Source organism: Mus caroli, chromosome 16, assembly GCF_900094665.2.
Source record: "Mus caroli chromosome 16, CAROLI_EIJ_v1.1, whole genome shotgun sequence".
Classification (NCBI taxonomy): Eukaryota; Metazoa; Chordata; class Mammalia; order Rodentia; family Muridae; genus Mus; species Mus caroli.
Genome location: NC_034585.1, coordinates 71,017,223 through 71,030,665, shown reverse-complemented (window position 1 = coordinate 71,030,665; position 13,443 = coordinate 71,017,223). Strand labels below are relative to the sequence as shown.

The window sequence follows — 13,443 nt, the reverse complement described above, 5'->3', positions numbered from 1 at the left end:
ACAAAGACAAGCACCACACTTTCATTTGGGAAATCTAAAGGAGAAAGTAGGACAAGTATCTATACATGAAATTGTTAGACATATGAGAAAGGAGATAGAGATAATGAAGATAAGAATACCAAAATTCTGGTGGCATCTGGATCTGGATTTATCTCTCTGGTGAGTATCTTTTACTTTATCATTTGTAGAACAAATGAAACATTCCTTTTCCTGTCAGTTCCATTCTGTAGCTTTTATAAACCATATTAACTTCTTGTAGCTTTAATCTGTTGTGTGTGTGTGTGTGTGTGTGTGTGTGTGTGTGTTACAGAAAGAAACTTACTCTACAGTTCTTTTAAGTTGGTGAATTTTCTGAAAGTTCCCTACTTCCTCCCACATTTAGAAATTGCAGTGGCAGGTTTCCGTGTAACCTGGATTGTGTTTTCTAATTCAGTGTTTTTGCAAGGAATTCTGCCATAGAATTATAGGTATTCCCGCCCTATGACTAATGTTTGTAGTTTGACTGTCATTTCAGAATTAATAATGAAGTGTGTCGATGGCTGTTACTTCGTGCAGAGGTAGGGGTGTTACTTTGTACTGAAGACAATTATCATTGTCGCTTGTTTTATTTTTCACTGGGGTTCCAGGTAGAGGAAATTCCATTCCTTCTGGATCCTGAGAGATGAGCTTTCCCTCTTCTGTATACCCAATTCTCTGAGTCCTAGAACTTGAAGGGTTTCAGTACGTGTCCAAGGCCTGCCGTATCCCTTCCTGAATGAGTCTTAAGTACAAGCTTAATTGCAGAACGGAGACTCCAGAAAACTGCTCAATAGATGGATGTGCTTTAAACTCTGGGGATTGGTTGACTCTGCCTTCCTGTTACTATGGCAGACCTTTTCCTTTTAGGAACTTGTGGGCATTTCAAACTATTATATTTTGTTCAGGAGGAAAATAACTACATGTGCTAGTTTGCTTTCTTTTTTCTATCCTCATGGAATCACCTGATTTGACTTAAGTATACAGAGTTACCACATTAGAATGCACTATAACAATTCAGAAGGACTCCATGTGACAGCAAAACCCAACAACTTGAAGAAATTCTGTATTCACTAGTTTCAAATTATATAAAATTGAAAATGTTTGAAATGTTTTTGTCATAATATTACTCTTCCAATTATAGTGGTAGAAAACTATGTTATTTTTGTTCATTTAATCTATATTAATTTATTGTGTGCGACAAAAACATATAGTCACTTATTATTTCAATGTCAGATTTTCTGTTTATTTTCAAGTACATGACAGAATATGGATTTTATAATTTACTATAACATGCCATCTTTAAAAATATTTTAAATGTTTCTATTGTCAACATCATATGCAGGCTTTTCATTCTAAATCTTCATGAATCTTCTTCTTCACCCTCCCTAATTCATATATGTTTATGATTATTATCATTTCACACACACACACACACACACGTGTGCATGCAGCAGAGAAACAAAGGAAGAGAGACAGAGAGATAGAAACAGAGAGAGAGAGAGAGAGAGAGAGAGAGAGAGAGAAAGAGACAGAGACAGAGACAGAGAGACAGAGAGACAGAGAGACAGAGAGATCTTGCTGAACCCGGGTAGTGCAGATGACATGTAATTTAGGGCTGGCTCCTTGGGTATGAACAACCTGTAAGAAGTCTCACTTCTGAAGAGAACTCCTTCCTCTCCAAGCAGCTACTGATGGCCTATGGGGATGGGGCCTGTGAACCTTTTCTTCCTTGTCCATGCTAGATGTTGGCTGAAGTGGACCTCTGCAATCGTACTGCCAAAATGAGTAGCACAGCATCCCTGTCATGTCTAGAAGACACTATTTTGCAGGAGTCCTCCCAGTTTCTGCCCCTCTTCTGTGATTTATCCCAGGTCCTTGGGACTAAGAGTGATGTTATAGAGGTCCATTTAGACATGGGCACTCCATGGTGACTTATGGTTGGCACTTTGACCAATTTTTGATAATATTCTCAATCTGTTGGAAAAAAAGAAGCTCCTTTGAGGAGGATGGAGAGCTGTACTTACCTATGGGTACAAGGATAATATTTACAATGCACTTGGATACTACACCAATGAAACAGAATGATGGCAGTCAGTTCTCCTCTAATGTCCATGATCTCTCCAGCCAAAAGCTCTTGGCTAGATCTAGAGCACAGGCATGAATTCCTGTGTGTTGAACAGGCCAATCTAATACCTGCTGAATAAGCCCTAAAACACTACTGCTGCCATCTTACCATTGGGTATACCTCTCCAGGCTGGTCGTTAACGCAGTCTGCAGGATGTACTGTTGAGCAGGACTGCAGATGACTTTTGTTCTCCACCATCTTGCACAGCATCTTCAGACATTGCAGCAGATACTATGCAGGTGGATTCCAGGTTATGTACCAGTTGATTCTTTTTTTCAATTCCCATGATTGAAGCATGCATTGTCCTTAGCAATACGGTCTTACCTTCAAGTTCTGGAAGGCAAGCAAGAGCCATGGCAATCACCTGTACTATTTAGTAGAGGGTGGCTTGAACTTCCCAAGCAACAATTTGAAGGGAAGTACCATCACTTAGTACAGGGCATTTTGTTTGATAGTTTAAGGCTTCTGTAGGGAGAATTATCCCTAACAGTGGAGTAACTTAATTAAAAAAAAAAAGCTATAAAATAGTTTGTTTCCTCATGGCATTTTCAAAGTGTTATCCAATCCCCAACATGCACACACACACACCACATACACACACCACACATACACAAATACACACACACCACATATACACACACCCCACACATACACACTTGTCACATACACACACACACCACACATACATACACACACACACCACATACATACACACCACACACACCACATACATACACACCACACACACACACATACACACACACACACACCACACATTCATACACACACACCACATACATACACACCACACACACACACACATACACATACACATACACACACACATCACACATACATACACAAACACACACCACACAGACACATACATACACATACACACCACATACATACACACACACCATACACACACACACCACATACATACACACACACCATATACACACACACCACATACACACAAACACACATCACTCATACATACACATACACACATCACACAGACACACACATACCACATACATACACATACACACCACATACATACACACACACAATACACACACACACACACCACATACACACACACCACACATACACACACTCCTTCGTTACGCTTTCAGCCTTCCCTTAACCCAATTTTTCTTAAAGAAAAAAAAAATTAACCAACAGTAAGCAATATGACATGCAAGCACACGGAATTTAAATGTTATAATATTTCAAACTATTCACATGATTTTATTCAATATGATCGGGAGAGGTGTAAACTCAAAATTCTTAAGGAGGAGAAATAATTTCTGTGGAATAGTAACTTTTTATGTGATCTTAAGACAAAGAGATTTAAGAGTGCCTCCTAAATTGGCTCTTAAATATTTTAAACGGCTGTGACTCGGCAGTGACTCCTGGGTTTAAGTGGTTTCAAGTGCCACTCACACTGCCTCTATATATATTTGTTTACATAGCCTTAGTCCATACTGTATTTTATAAGAATAGGCAGGTATTTATTTCAAAATTCCTGAATCGTGCATTGCATATAAAACTCTGGCTGTCATATGAAATGATGTAAATATGTACTTGTCTAGGTGGTAGGATTCATGGATCTGTACACAAATGTCAACCCAGTTATCTTACAGTATCTGTCTGACAAATGATTAAATGGAGTTAATTGTATGGCTGACATGCCTCGAGATAGAAAGAGAACAAAGCTAACTGTTCTAGAAGCCCTGTCTCCCGTCTCCCATCTCCCTGACCTCACTAACATTGTACTCAACCTCAAAGTATGTTCAGCTGTGACTTCCTGTAGACATTCTGGTGGACTAAAAAATTTTGCATGAATTTGATCATTCTTAGCATTGCAGCAAGAGCAAGAAGGCTCAAAATTACATTTATTCTCCACAAATAGCTGTTTGAATTAATAAGACAACTGGACAGCTATGGGTCATATATCAGCAGTCGCTAACCTTCAGCTTCCAAGGTATTGCATTGGTTCATGTGAACTGCTTATCACAACCCCACGTTTACTCTCATAAAAGCCCTTTCATGGTGTGTTTCAACAGCCAGGTAATAGTTACAAAAGGCAGACAACAAATTAAATGCAGGAAAATTAGCAATTTTATCTATGGAAGTTCATCAATACTATCAAACATTACTACCAGCAGTTGCAAAATGAAACACATGCTACTTACCTTCTTATATTTTCATATGTTCTTGGAAATCCAATAAGCAATGGGATTATTCCTCCCACATAGAGAAAGTATAAATTCATGAAGTAAGCAGAGACTTGAACCATCCAATGTCTCCAATGACTTCTATCCTGATGGAGTTGATTCTTATCCAATAATTTTCAAAGCATAATTCATATACCTTAAAGCAGCCTGAATATCTGTTCACATAAACAAGAACATATACAAACAAAGCACATGACCAAAGTTAAGAGAACAGAATTATACAAAAGCTCTAGCACAGATACATACACACGAATCACTCTGCTCTCCTCCAAAGAATAAACACAAGTGGATCTCTTGGGAAACCTTGAACAATAACAGCAAAAAAAGGAAAAAAAATCATTAAAATGGAAAAACTCTGGGACAATTACATGCAAGTAGTTGATGCTACTGGCAATTAGAGTGTGGCCCTCTCCTCACAGTCTGCAAAAAAAGACTTGAATATAGCATTACTAGACCTTTCTCCATATATATATACTAAATTTAAACATTTAAAAATCATATAATTATGCATGTTTACAAAAACATCATTGCCAACCATGGTGACACAAGCCTGTACTATTAGAATGTGGGAAACTGAAGGAGAAAATGCTGGGTTGGAGGCCAGCCTGGGCTACATAGTGAGATACTGTCAACACAACATAGAGAAAGTGTGGTGGGGGACGGGGCAGAGAGGAGCTATAGTTGCTTAGCTCTTGTTAACAGCTTTTAGTTCCTAAGCCTTTTAGTAAACAGAGAGAAAGAGTGCCAAGCTGCTTCACTGTTCCTTTACAGGGCAATGCTGCATTTATTTGATGCACACATTTTATTTAATTTAATTGTGTGGCCTTGCAGTCGTCTCACTGCTTAGGGTTTCTCAATAAAGATCTTGATCTACCTTCCATCCTAAAAGTTGATACCTGATAAACAAAGATGCAGGGTGAAGGTTAGATATTAAGAAGCAATTTTAGATGCCACACTTAAAAGAAACAGAGATTTGGTACAAAAGACTTAAGAGGAACAAGGATTCTTCATAAAAAGTAGAACAAATAACTGTGGAAATTGAAAAGGGATCTTAGGTGTGAAATAGGGTCAAGTTAAAAAGCCTTCTTTGCTATGTAACAGAGACACCTGCTGGTCACTAAACATTTCATGGCTCAAAACCCCAAATACATTTGATCCTTTGCTCTAAATGAAACACTCCCACACAAAGTCTTTATGCTCCTGGAAACTCAAACATAAATATGCAAGTAGTTGATGCTTATGGAACAGGCTCCATAAAACAGATAATAATTAAATTAATTTCATGTATGTTCGCTCATATTAAATCTTGAACAGGAAGTGAACCCTGCCAGCTAAACTATGCTTATTCCATTTTCCTGGATGTGCTCTGTATGACACAACTCTAGAAGACACACAAGAGACACGTGAGCACAGCACGCTCTGGTCCTTCAAGAAGAAGCAGGCATTTTTTTGTTTCTGAAGATGCACAGTAGCACTATGGTCAGCAAAAGATGAAACCCTGAACAGAACACACTTCTAAGTCACTTGTTTAGTATTGTGGTATTTGAAAACTAACACAAACTATGATTATCTAAAGGCACTGAAAGTTAATCTTATACTCTTTTAAGGGGATTAAACAAACTGACTTGCTTTTCTCACAATAATAGAAGACTGATGCCATGTCTCCATAGAAACTAGATCGATTCTTGCAAGGTGTCAGCCGTGAGGACTGATCAGATGTTATGATGGTACATGGGGAATCTCCCCTACCAGAATGTTTACTCATTGGTGATGCATCCTGTACCTTAAATAATGCAAACTGAAAGAAACACCATGGTTAAACACAGTTTTGGACAATGAAATATTCTTTATACTTTAGAACTCTGATGTTTCATGTTTTGTAACACAAGATCTGATTACACTTTAGAAGCCAAAATTATAGTTACAATCTAAGACAACACATAGCACTACTAAGTTAGATAATATGCGTACTAGATTCATAATGTAGGCATGAGAAGTTGCTTATTTTAATCAACTAACTCATCAATTAAAAAGAAGTTATTCACACTGTGTGCAATACTGCACTTAGCAGCATTCAGACACAGAACTATAAGAAAGTCTCTTTCCACTGAGCCCAGATTTTAATTGGATATGTCACTTATTTCACATAAATAATAATGTGCAATAAAAGTCAGAATTTAATTATCAGCTAAATTAAGTGATGATTAACCAAAGCCATGAAGAAGTTCAAACATGGGAGCTGTGTTACCCAGGGCAATGGCCCAATGGAAACGAGCACTGAGGGGCTGGTGACAGTGAGCTAGATTTGTGGAGGAGAACATCTAGAGAACTGTATTTCATGTGCTTCCCAGAACCTTAACTTCACTGCGCAACTAAAGAGAAGTTACACAAAAGAGGCCTTCATTGAACAAAAAAATGTAGACAAGGAGCTCATATTCTTTAAGCAGAGGGTGAATTGAGGGTTCTAGCAAGAAATGTTTGGCTGGAAAAGAGTGGGCCAATTGAACAAATTTTTGAAAGCCTGGCAATAAAGTTTAGATTCGATGCATTAAAGTATAAAATGCATTTTGATAAATTCAAAGAGAGTGGCTTAATAAATTCCGTCTTTAAGAGAGATTAGTCTGGCAGCCATTCGCCATAAGTGGTCTAATATGGATTGGTTCCACTTGAGTTACTTTGCTAACAATATTTGGACTCAAAATTCATCTACAAAGAAAGCATTTCATATATCTTTACATATTTTATTTTACAGGGTGGTCAAATTATTTATCTGGTGTCTACACTAATAATACGTGAGGAAGACAATGAAGCAGTAAGTTTAACCGAAAAATCCCAAACTTAGGCTCTTCTGCCCTGATTTTTCCACCTTATGATAAAACAAAAACACAAGAGTAATTAACATTCTGCTTTTACTCATCTACTGCATTTATGAAAAGTAGGGATGTTCTGAACCATATATATGTTACTGTTCTATTTTTTCAAGCACTGAACATATACCATTCACTTCATTCTTATAATACTCCTGCCAGAGAGTCAGTATGATCTCTAGTTCTGTGGCTCCAGATTCTGAACCTCACAAGAAGTGAAAGATGTCATATATTGTATATTGGGATGTGAAGCCAGGTCTTTCTGGTCAAAAAGCTTGTGGTCTCCTGCATGATCTTACTCAGACAATGATTCTTGTCCCTCCTTCATTCTCATAATGCCACATGTCAAATTGAAAAGTTACACTCAGCTACATCAATATTATTGAATGCCAAACTGTGGGTGGACTTCTCCAGCACTGATCATGGAAAGCATTCGTACTGATAGCCAAGTCTGGCTAAGGAATCAAATGGGCACAGTTCCAATTCTCAATTACAAAATTCATTCTATGCATTCTAGACACACAAAGGGGCCCAGAGTTGAATACTAGACAAGAACATTGAAACCATTTGATACACTTTTAGGTTTGCTTCAGTTACTTCTCCACTTCAAAGGTATTACTCATATAACTCTACACTCAGGCTTAATTTTATAGTTCCTCATATAAACCATTGACATCTGTTTTCAAAGTTGACTTTCATTTTGAATGACTTGCACTATTATTGATGAGAATATTCCTATTTGGATATCAAGCAATCTCTGAGAGATAGTTTCTAAATAACTAAGAATGAAGTCAGGGCTTCTAGCTATCCCACTGTACAATCCTATACGACGTCTACAATACTGAGCAATACAGAGAAGCGAAGTGGGTTGACTTTAATGGCAGAACATAAAGCCTCCCCCTACCTACAGACGCTAACCCATAAATAAGAACTGACACTTCACAGACCGTCAGTTAGTTTCATTACTCTACATCCCACTGAGTTTTAAGCAAAAGATATCTGGAGAACTTACACTTGTAAAAAATAGGCCTCAGATATAATAAAGACTCTTATTGAGAAAATAATAACACACATAAAGTCCAGCTACATTGAATGTTAAGCTCTTGAGAGACTGAAGAAACTTTCCAAGGAAGTAAAAAGGCATCTTTGGAAACACAAAGAAGGACACCAAAGGGAATTCACAAAAGCGGAGATGTCCCGAGGCCAAAGTCAACCTCAACACATCAGGTCTCAAATCAGGAGCAACGGCAATGATGGTGGAGATCTCGGAAAGAACTATGTGGTCCCAAGTTTGTTCTCTTAATCCAGCTGGATCATCTCACACATTCTTTATTAATTAAAAAAATACAATAAAATCAGACAACTAACTTCTGAGGAAGAATAAAACAAATATATGTATTTGTCCAGATAAACAGTATAATTTAGTACTCAGCTGCAATAAAAATATCAGATCACTTGCACAGTAAAACAGAATAGAGTGAGAAGCAGACCTATGCACCTTGCAACCCTGTAAATAACAAGGACATTTAACACTATAGGATTTATGTTTAATAAATAGTCCTACACTAATATCTGTACAGAAAAGAAGGAGTAGCATCCTAACACACTATCAGTCCAAAGAGGAGTAGAGACCCAATATGAAACGTGAAAAAGGATAACATGGTATAATATCCTAGTGAATTTGATATAAGTTAGTGGTTAATGATATACAAAAGATAAAAAGTATAAAACTACATTACATAATTAATAAATTCAAATAATCTTAAAAGAGATGAAACTAGTGGAGGTATTTATAACCTATATGATCTACTAAATACTAGCAGTTAAAATATAAAGAAACACCACGACTTGAACAGAAAAGGAAAATAAAGACAAAAATACTGAATTTCCCTAACAATCAGGAAAATTCAAATACATATCACAGAGACACACCATTCTGTTTTCTGGCGAATATGATGATGTTGAAGCTTCTCTCAGATGACTCTAGACTGGGTCAAGTTGACAGTTAAAGCTGTCGATGTCAACTTGACACAAAAACATATCACTTTAAACCACACAATTCCATTCCTTCTCAAGTCTCATGTTAATATAACGGTATGAAATAAAGAACTTTAAAAGTGCCACAGTCTTTTAAAAGTTCCAATAATTAAAAAGTTCAATGTCTTTTTAAAGGTCCAAAGTCTCTTAACCTTGGATTCCTATAAAGTCAAAAGCAAGTTAAATACTTCCTACTTCCATCAAAGAAGATCCGAGGCATAGAAAAAAGTCAGATCAAAGGGGATCCAAAACCTAGCAGTGTAAATCCCAGTCTCATAAGCCCAATGTTCAGCATCTGCAACTCATTCACTGGGCAGTCGTCTGGTCATCTCCTGCACACGCAATTTGTCTTAAGGGCTTAGGCCTATTCCACTCTACACCTAGAAATGTCCCACATTCCTGGCATCTCCAATATCCTGTAGTCTCCACAGCAACTGAGGTGGCATCTTAACTACTGGCCTCTCCACAGGGATTATGACTCTGCCATATGATGCCAGGCCTCAACTATTCTCTATGATTATGTCAAGCTCTCAAAACCAGCATCATCCGTGTGCTATCACATAGTCTTTACCAAGTTCTGTTGTGAGCCTGAAGAGCAACCTAGCAACTCCCCTAAATAAAACAAAACAAAAACAAACCAACCAACCAAACATAAACAAACCAACCACCAGTTGTAAACTCTGGGAAAAATATGACTTTGCCAGTGATGTACAATAAGGTTCGCTTAAGTGATGCTAATATCTTAGTAACTGTAGCTTATTCTTTCGTCCCAGCTGATTGGCCCAGTCAGATTCTTAGCTGAAAGACCACACAAATGACCCCTGCCCCAGTTCTGAGAAAAGGTTTCCTTGCTTCTGAAACCTTACAAACCAAGCTTCAATGGGCCCCAATTTCTCTTGGCATTCTTATCTTCCAAGTTCCTACAGGATGTCTAGTAAGCTTTGAGCTTTCCCACCTCAAAGTTCCATTCTTCACATTCTTCCAACAAAAAAGTTCAAAAGTACTGGGGTAGTTTGAAGGAAAAAATGACACATACACCCTGAGCAGACACACACAGAGGCTCATGAAGTTCAAAGCTCGATCCCTGGTTGGAGGCACTGCTTCGTACCCAAAAGTAAGTGTAGCATGGATAGCAGAAGTACATTATCGGGGCTGATTTTGTTACAACTGAAGGTGTGCTGCCTCTGCTTCCTGCTCTGAAACTTTGCCTGTGGCTTGTTGCTGTGCCCCTCCACCATTCTCTACTCTCCATGGGCAGCATTAAGCCCAAACCAACTTTTCCTCTATAAGCTGACTTTGACATGGGGGTTCATCACAGCAATAGAAAACCAACTAATACAAGAACAAAAAGGTAGGCGGCCAGGTCCACAGCAGCAACGCCCCACTTTTGGTATCAATTTCTGTTCTGGCTGAATCCTGATGGTGAAAACTGACCATGAGTGAAAGCAACTTAGGGAAGACAGGGAGGCTCTGACTTGGACTCAACGTCACAGCCTATTATGGAGGGAAGTCAGGGCAGGAACTTAGGCAAGAACTTAGAAGCAAGAACCATGGAGGAATGCTTGTTGTTGGCTCCCTCACAGACCAATGCTCATCAGCTAGTTTTCATAAACAGCTCAGGAACACTTGCCCATGGAATGGTGCCGACATAAGCAGAATGGGCTAGGCCCTCCTGAATTTAGTCACCATTAAAACAATATCCACAAACATGCCTGGATTAATATTATAACACAGGCAATTCCTCAATGGGCCTCATTCCTTTAAATAAATCTATGCTGTGTCGGGTTGGTAGTATACTATATATATATATATTTATATATATATGCACATATATTCACATATAAATATATATACATATATGTGCAGATATATTCACATATAAATATATATATATATGCACATATATTCACATATATATTCCTGTATGTATAAAGTATTATGTAAGATTAATATAAAACAAAATGGTAGTGGGAGTGCTGGCTCACACTTGTAATCCCAGCCTGGGACATGCAGCCAGAGTGTTCACGGTGAGTTTTCAGCTAGTCCAACAGTAAGCACAATGGTTTTCAGGCCAGCATGAACCATGGAGTCAAGACACTGTCTCTACAACAACAGCAGCAGCAGCAGCAGCAGCAACAACAACAACAACAACAACAACAAATATAGAAAACAATAAACAAAACAAATGTAAGCACTGTGCAAAGGGAGAACAAAACTGAGTCTATAGGGAAAGTCAGTAATCCAGCAAGAAGGCAGTGAGCAGAGCAGAAGGCATACCCACTTCCTGAAGCATCTTTGAAAGAAAATTATCCTCTGAAAACTGCAAAGGGCAGAAGCATGAGCAGACGCAGAAGGAAGCCGCACAGTGATCAGCATAATTTAAGAGCAGAGCGTGCCCTTATACTCTTGGGTTTACAACAGAACAGCTTGACTGTCATATGTGCGAAAGCCACAACTGAGGAAGACTCTGTTTTTGACAACAATGAGTCTCCCAGCCAGCAATGGAATAGTGCCCCTCCTCGCTCTGTTCCGTCAGAGTACACAGCAAGCAAACAGAAAATGTGTGTAAGCTTTCACAGTTGCTTTTCTGTCATTATTTTCTCATGGGAAAGCAGAACCTACTTCTTAGAACTTAGTTAGAGGTGACAGTTATTTTGGTTAATTATATAGCAGAATGAATATATACATATATATATATATATATATGGCCATATATATATATATATATATATATATATATATATATATATATGGCTGTATTGGGCACCTGGTTACCAGGGCTGCCTTCTACTCTGCAATTGGCAACAACTCCTTCATTGACCTCAACTACATGGTCTACATGATCCAGTATGACTCTATCCATGGCAAATTCAATGGCACAGGCAAGATTGAGAATGGGAAGTTTGTCAACACCAGGAAACCCATAACCATTTTCCAGGATCAGGATCCTACTAACATCAAATGTGGTAATGCTGGTGCTGAGTATGTCGTGCAGTGCAGTCTACTGGTGCCTTCACCACCATAGAGAAGGCTGAGGCCCACTTGAAAGGTGAGGCCAAAAGAGTCATCATCTCTGCCCCTTCTGCGGATGCTCCCATGTTTGTGATGGGTGTGAACCAGGAAAAATATGACTACTCACTCAAGATGGTCAGCAATGCCTCCTGTACCACCAACTGCTTAATGGAAGGGCTCATGACCATGGTCAATGCTATCATTGCCACTCAAAAGACTGTGGATGGCCCCTCTGGAAAGCTGGGCCATGATGGACATAGGGCTGTCCAGAACATCATCCCTGCATCCACTAGTGCTGCCAAGACTGTAGGCAAGGTCATCCCAGAGCTGAATGGGAAGCTCCCTGGCATGGCCTCCTGGCCCCCAATGTATTCGCTGTCAATCTGACATGCCAACTGGAGAAACTGCCAAGTATGATGACATAAAGAAGATAGTGAAGGAGGCATCCAAGGGCCCACTAAAGGGCATCGGGGGCTATACTGAGGACCAGGTTGTCTCCTGCTACTTCAACAGCAACAACCACTCCACCATGCTGGGTCTAGCATTGCTCTCAATGACAACTCTGTAAAGATCATTTCCTGGTATGATAATGAATACGCCTGAATTAACAGGGTGGTGGACCTCATGGCCTACATGACCTCCAAGGAAACCCTGGACCACCCACCCTAGCAAGGACACTGAGAGCAAGCGAGAGGCCTTTGGTTGATGAGGAGTCCCTGTTCCAACTCAGCCTCCAACATTGACCATCTCCCTCACAATTTCCATCCCAGACCCCCATAACAACAGAAGGGGCCTAGGCAGCCCTCCCTACTCTTTTGAATACCAACAATAAAGTTCGATGCATTCCCCAAAATAAGAATTTATCACAGTACCCCCAACTGTTAGAGAAACTTAATGAATATAACAAATTATGTAACATTTATTGAAGAAAACTACTTAGAAATTCTTATTAAAACAGAAACATACCAATTTCCTAGATGGACATTCCACTACTGTCTTACTGTGCATTCCCCTCTTATCAAGACATAAACATATAAAGGTTTACATTTTAAAGAATTTATAATAATTTTAGAAGGAAAGGAACTAAGTTGATTTGTAAGTTGTGCAAAAAAAAAATGATGAAAACAGAAAAATAGTA

General features: G+C 38.8%; 1 pseudogene; it reads left to right on the top strand.

The window, feature by feature from the left end:
* Positions 1-12,033: 12,033 nt before the first annotated feature.
* On the top strand, positions 12,034-12,974 carry LOC110311336 (annotated as a pseudogene).
* The last annotated feature ends 469 nt before the right edge of the window (positions 12,975-13,443 follow it).